Source organism: Amborella trichopoda, chromosome 4 (genome assembly GCF_054954075.1).
Source record: "Amborella trichopoda isolate Santa Cruz 75 chromosome 4, AtrichopodaSantaCruz75HAP2 v2.0, whole genome shotgun sequence".
NCBI lineage: Eukaryota > Viridiplantae > Streptophyta > Magnoliopsida > Amborellales > Amborellaceae > Amborella > Amborella trichopoda.
This window is the reverse complement of record NC_142339.1, coordinates 56,330,041-56,337,299: the sequence shown is the minus strand read 5'-3', so window position 1 is coordinate 56,337,299 and position 7,259 is coordinate 56,330,041. Positions and strand designations below refer to the sequence as shown.

General features: G+C 31.7%; 1 long non-coding RNA gene across 1 annotated transcript; it reads right to left on the bottom strand.

Moving 5' to 3' along the window:
- Window positions 1–4,981: 4,981 nt before the first annotated feature.
- Window positions 4,982–5,774, bottom strand: LOC110007175 (uncharacterized). The gene is made up of 3 exons (XR_002280762.2): window positions 5,466–5,774; window positions 5,349–5,386; window positions 4,982–5,248 (listed from the first exon to the last, which is right to left on the bottom strand). It is a non-coding gene; the product is annotated as an uncharacterized LOC110007175 (long non-coding RNA).
- Between the last annotated feature and the right edge of the window lie 1,485 nt (window positions 5,775–7,259).

Below are 7,259 nucleotides of genomic sequence, written 5' to 3'. Positions count from 1 at the left end.
CTAAAAATAATAATACCTAAAGATTGAACTGAGGCTGTACAATTTTAGGAGTACGATCCAAGTATTGGAAATTTTAAAGTTCAATTTTTTTTTCTTTTGAAAATAATCATCCAATGATTCTTAAGTGGTTCCCAAAATTCCAAACTAAAAAAAATCTCCCAAGTTTGTTTTCTAACCAAGAATAGATGTACAATATGCTTTTGTGGGATCATAGTGTATGTGCTCTTCATTAAAATAGGTTTTTGGGAAAGTAGAATTTTTTTGGGAAAGTAGAGTTTTTCTCAATTTTAAAAAAGGTGTGGTTCACATAAATCTTAAACAATCAAAGTAAGTTACACCTCCAAGTTTTATCTTAAGATTAAATTTTTGTGTCGAATATTCTTAAGATAGCCTGAGAATCAATTTTCATATCTAACTATAAAATTTTAAAGTATTAAAATGGTTCGAAACAAGTAGATATACAAATATAGGAAAATCATGAAAATGGTCAGTCTAGATAATATATTGCAAGGTATACTATTTTTGGGAACATCCAAATTCCAGATGATCAAGTAGATAATTTGCCAACAAAACAACATTTTTCAATGCATTTTGAGCTGCACCTTAATTTTATGAGTATAAGTTGTCAACCTTATATAAATTTTCTCCTTTTAAAAATTCTAACTAACGTGCCAACCTAAAATTGGGGTTCGAATTGCAAACATCCTAAATAATTGCAAATCCATTTCTCTTCTAAATTCATGAATTTCGAGGTCTAAAAGTAATGTAAGTCTAATGGTTTTTTAAGAATTGAAATTAACAATTTATATATATATATATATATATATATATATATATATATATATATTAAAAAAAACTACAAAATGGGTTAAATGTTATGAAATATTTAAAGGGAAAAGTTTATATAGAGCCTAGGCCCTAAACAATCAAATTAGAGCCTACCTCAAAACTTTCACTAAAAGAGGTTGTTTTGAATCCCAAATATCATCAAATTGATCATCTTAACATCAAGATGCATGGATATGAGAAAAAAAATGGATTTCAATTTTTGAAAATAGTACAATTTGTAATGCATTTTTAGACCGTCAATTTTCAATATTTTCAAATTTTCATAGATCTGATCGATCTACATTATTTTTTAAGATTTAAGTTTTATAATTAAAGGTGAAAATATAATTTAAGGTTATCACAAAACTTTTCAGTATTGAAAGCATATTTTTCGATACTATTTGAAGGTAGGCTCTAATTTGATTATTTAAAGCCTCGGCTTTATACAACAGCACCCATATTTAAATTTCTTACGTGCGAAGCAGGTGTCCTTAAGCAATGAGTGTAATACGTCTTTGAAATTTGGGTCCCAATATGATTTTAAAGAAATATAATTAAAGGACATTTATCAAATCACACTCCAGAATTGAACCATATAATATCTCACTAATGTATATGATTCTAATTGCAAGTAACTCGCCCTTCTTTTGATTAAATTTCAAATAGCCTGTTAAATAAAACATTATTTATCAAATCATACCAATAGTGAAATTTAAGTAGTTGACCTTTTACGTGCGATTTGATCAATTTCTCAAGAAACATCACAAAAGTAAATTACAATAACAAACCTAGTTTTAAATAGAAGGCTAGTGTTTGTTTTTTACCTTTTTTTTATATATATATATTGAAGAGTTAGTTTTTTTGAAAACGATAATAAGATATCAGCAGGATTGGAAGCCATAACGTGATAATTGGGTATGGGGTTGCCACCGTAACAACCAAACCCCGATCCTACTAATATCCGAGTACAAATCGGAAGTCCGGGAGTGTCTTAATGTCCGTCAAAAGAAGCTGCTACCATATCGACTTCTTCTTCGAAAAGCTGCTACTCTATGGACTTCTTTGCATTTCAAAATATCGATTGCTTCCATCTATTATTATATTTCGATATTACTTCTATGCTATACTCCTGCGGGAGTATACTGTGTATCTATTCTTTTGCAAAAAACCTATTTAGGAAGGTTTTTTTAGCGTAAAATTTTGAAAACCACATAAGAGTTGCTAGATAATTATTTTCAAAAGATGAAATCTGACTTTTGAGTTTCATGGCACTTAGATTGAGCCCTAGAAAAATTGGATAATAGATACAATCTTGAGGCGTTAGTATTTTCTAGTACATCGAGAATCTATTTGAGAAATTTTTAAATTGAGATTACTCTGTGATTTGTAGAGATTACATCCAAAAAATGAGATCTAACAAGTATCCCTGGCATGTGATTTGCCCGAGGAGTAAATAAATAATATACTCACACAGAAGTAGGAAATCTTTTGGCTTATTTCTATTATTCTATTTTGCCCACTCCAGATTTCTGAGGTATTCTTTGGGCCTTGGACCGAAGGCAAATCACGCTCTTGTACAAGAGGAGTCAAAAGGTTTGAACTTTGAAGCAAGTCAAAGAAACGTACTTCTATTTTTTATTTATTTTTGTTCAAATTTCGAGTCTATTGTGGGCGCATATACCCATTTGTATTTGAGAAGTTGGTAGTTCTTTGAACTTTGAAGTATTTCCTAATGAGACATGAGATTGTATATTGACTACGGTTTATTTTTTTCAGAACAAAGGGTCACAATCAGTTTTAAGAAGATCGCAATCTCTTTTTGTTATTAAAGATGAATTCTCATAGCTAATAGTGCACGGTAAAAAGCTTGAGAAAATTTTTGGACTTCGAGCTCTATCGTTGGAAACTTTCCAGCTTCAATTTCACATCAATAGCTAAGAGTTAATGTGGTCTATTATCCAATTCACATTAATGGCGAATGGTAATTATGACTTTTTTCTCTTTAATCCAAAAGGAAACGATATTATCGCATGCTTTATTATGACAACATCATTTCAAAACTTAGCACTGTTTCAAAACTCGGTTCATTGGGATGGATCATCTACCACACGTATTTTTATTAGATCACTAGATCGGCAATTTGGATTGGTCCAAATCGATGATTTGAAAAACATTACAAAATAAAAAAATAGAATGGGATTTTTTTGATTTTTTTTTTAGGGGGGGAGGGGGAAATGTTAGATAAGCTTAAAAACAAAAAGAAAAAAAATATGAAAGAGAAGAGTTTTGAGGGGAGCTAGCCAATCCCAATACCTTCTCAGAACCAGCTCAGTCCTGGCCAATTCCATATACAAATCGGTGTTTCAAAACACGATTTTAGAAAATAATTATTAACAAACTAATGTTCTTGCATAGGAAGGAAGTGCTCTATATATGGCCCACCTTAAAAAATAAAAATAAGGGCACCTCCAAATAATGCCAAAAGATAAAGTTCCAATGCATGAAACTTCTAAGATGGCCTAAAAATATGTTTCAATATCTGATTACAATATTTAAAGCTCCAAAAGTAATAGGGATTGTGCAAATTTATAAAATTTAAAAATCTTGAAAATTGATGATCTAGATAATATGTTATAAGATGCATTGTTTTTAAGACTTGAAATCTTTTTCTTTTTATATTCATACCACCTAAATCAATAATTCCAAAACATTTTGAGGTGTGCCTCACTTCTGTTAAAAATTGACACCTTATATAATCTTTTTCGTTGAGAAATAATCTTATGAATTTCTTTATCCTAGCAATAATGCGTAGGACCCTCTTTTGCAGCATTAATTGCCAACCATGGATGGAGGAGATGATCCATAACAATAGAGACATAACAATAGAGAAGTCCGCTATTATCCATTAAGTTGAATTACAGATCATCTCCACCGTCTATACCAAACCAACAACAGTACAAATCAGGTCCTATACTATTCATGTAAGACGAGGTATAATTGGATAATCCCATTCTTTTTTCTAGCATAGTCAATGGTGGTCTACTGGGGCATGTGGCTCAGCCCAAAGGCCCAAAATATAAAGGCCACATTTATGTGCATACGGTTGCCTGTTTGGCATTAAAAATTGAAAATACATATAATGAGACTATTTACTTTTTATCACAATCATTATTAATCATTATATGTAAAATTAGATAGTATGAAATGTGTTATTGATTCGATCCAAAGCTCAAAATAAAATTTCTCAAATATTGTGACACATTACGATCCGTTGGATTTCACATCCAACGAAAATCCAATGGCTAAAAGTGTTTGTGACCACCCTGTATATGAAAAATAAATTGTTTGAAAAAATGAACCGAAAATGATTCTGGTCCACTCTAAGAAATCTCGACTAAATCGTGTCTAATGAAATAGAGAGGAGGGAGGGAGAATCTTGCCATCCAAAAGAACTATTAGAATAGATTTCGTGTTCAAAATTATGTAATCTTTTATAATTTTTCAACTAGTCCAACTCAAAATTACATGTATTTTGATGGCATTTTGAAAATGAAATGAGAATGAATGGGTAAATTGCTAAATGATTAACATCTTAGGTGTATTTTGATCAGTTGTCCCTAATTGGTTGGACAGCCCACTAGGGATTTGGCCAATCTTTTTAAAGCCAAAATTGGCTTGGTCAAGACACAAGATCGGCCGAAACTAATGTTTGACTAGTTCTAGCTGCGGACAAGTGTGAATTTTAATTAATTGCATGACTAAGAAATGTATAACCTTTTGTAATAAATTTTATAGTTCTAAATTCTCTCTCTTTTTTTTTTTTTTTTTTAAAAAAAAATCCAATCTAGCTTGTTCTATTCTCGATCGAACTAGTTTGATGGTCGGTTCGATTCTAATACCATTCTAGTAGATAAATGAACATTTGGCATATTACGTGGACTAAGGTGGAGATAGGTTGGAATCTTACTTTTAATTTTTAGGCCTTATTCAGGTACTACCAAGTTGTTCTTCCGCATATTCTTGAATAAGATGGTTCAAAAACATAAAAAATAAAAAAATAAAATAAAAAAGAAAGAAGAAGGTTCATGGAACTTATTCTCAAACAATGACTGCCCTGATACCCCATTAGAAATATAAATTTTTCTTAGAGAGATTGTTAAATGAGTAATTCGTACTCATGGGTAATTCGAACTCTTTTCAATTTATTCTAACACCATGAAAAATACACGAGGAAGATGGAGCACAAATACATCATATATATAAAAAATATAGCAAACAGGAGCTAGAAGAAAGAGAAAATGGGGGATCACATCGAAGATAATAAGTTCTAATTGACCTGACCCGGTGCGCCTTTCTTTATGGGAGGAGGATTTGAACCTCTTCCTCTCACCTTCAAACCCCTTTCCTGCACCACCATTTTCTGCAAAAAAAAAAATCAAATCAATGCCAATGTGTGCTTGTGAGAGAGAGATGGGTACTTTATACCCTACGTATAAGGCCATAAGCACTCTAATAATCACCTGATTAGTCTCCCAAGTGGGTTCTCCCTCCTCGATTCCTGAAGCAAAAACCCATGAAAAGATCTCTTTGTTAGAGAGAGAGAGAGAGAGAGAGAGAGAGAGGATCTGATTTCTAACCTTTGGTGTGAGATGGGTTTTTGTTGCAGGTTGTGAGACCAGCAAATAGAGTAGAAAGCCTGTTCTTGACGTCCTTGAGAAACGCCTCCATGACCCTATTGCAATGGAGAACCAGCAACTGGGCCTAAATTTTATGGAGAGTTTCAGACTATAATGTCCAGAGCACGTGAAGACTGCAATATTTTTATACATGGGGCTTGGAATTTTGTTACCTACTAATATTAATTGTTTCACTTATTCTATGAGGGAAGAAACCTAGGAAAATACCAAGTGTTTGATAAGTACACTAGAAAGAAGGGGACAACCACCAATTTGTCGGTGTATTGATTTGAAATTATATTTTAAATTGGAAAGTGTATCATACACCTCTCCGGTGTATGATATGCGATACCCTGTTCATGATGATGGACGGTGGAGACTAGACGTAATGAAATTAACATTCTATCTTTGTAATATTTTCTCAATGGGAAAAGTTTAAATGATGTCCTTTTCAAACGTGATCTCCTTCCAAGAATCCATGTCGGAGGTGGATTTGGGAATGAAACATATCCTAATATGTTTAGATGCATTTCTGCTTTAGATCCATGATTTTGTAACTCAAAAAAAATGTGCAGCTCTATAAAGAATTAAATTGAATAGTCTGAAAATAAAGCTTAAAATAGCCTATGTTCAAGGTTAACAATTTATTTTTTTTCAGATTCATGATTATGATGGCCGAGATTATCCTTCACAAAATTTTAATTTGAAAACTGCTCTTTAAGGAGGAGCTTTTTAAAGAAAATTGCATGGAATAGCTTACTCCACCATGTGTAAAACCAAAGCCCATCCATTATTATTTTCTGTCATTCAGTGTTTTGGAAAGGACTTTGAGTAACCCATATGTGTCATGCGTAACATCATACACTTGTTGTGTATATTAGACTTTCCGGGTAGAATTATCTCTTAATATGGGTCAAAATTAGGAAAATTTTGACCCTTGAGAGATGGATTACTCACATTTTATCTATTTACAACTCTTTCAATATGGGTATTTTAAACTTAAATGAGAACTACAGATAAAATGTTAAATTGTTCATCTCTAACAAATATTTTAATAAAAAAAATTTAGAATTATTGGCCGATTCATATCAAGATTAGCGGGTGGATGATCTGGGTAACTGACATTTCCATGATCATTTGATTTTCACATTTTAATTTTATTTTTTCTTTTTTGTTTGATGTTTGTTTGACCCTAAAAACTCAACCGATCTAGATTGATCAGCCTAACGAGATGATTGAGTGGGCGACCTGATCTAAGCATTAAAACACTACTTTTGTGACAGCTTGAAAATTTATTTTCATCTCTAATTACAAAGTTTAAAGTTTCAAAATTAATGCAAATCGAGCAAATTTATATACACTTGAAAATCTTGAAATTTGATGGTCTTAAAAATGCATTACAAGATGCACTATTCTAAGACTTGAAACCCATTTTTTCTCATGTTCGTACATCTTGAAGTCGAGATAATCAATTTGAAAATTTTTTAGCATCAAAACAACATCTTCTAGTGAATTTTTGAAGTGCATCTTAATTTGATTGTTTAGGGCCTCACTCTTATATAAACTTTTTCCTTCTAGTAAAATTTCACTATAGAAGTACTGTAATTATAACACAAAAGTCCCAAATCCCCCTTATTATTATGACATCATCTTTATGCTAGAAAAGGTTAGTTTTGGCATTAGAATTTTAACAAAGTCCAATACAAGCAAACAGGCCATCTTGCTCATGCAAAAGCTAATTCAAAATTCAAGAAA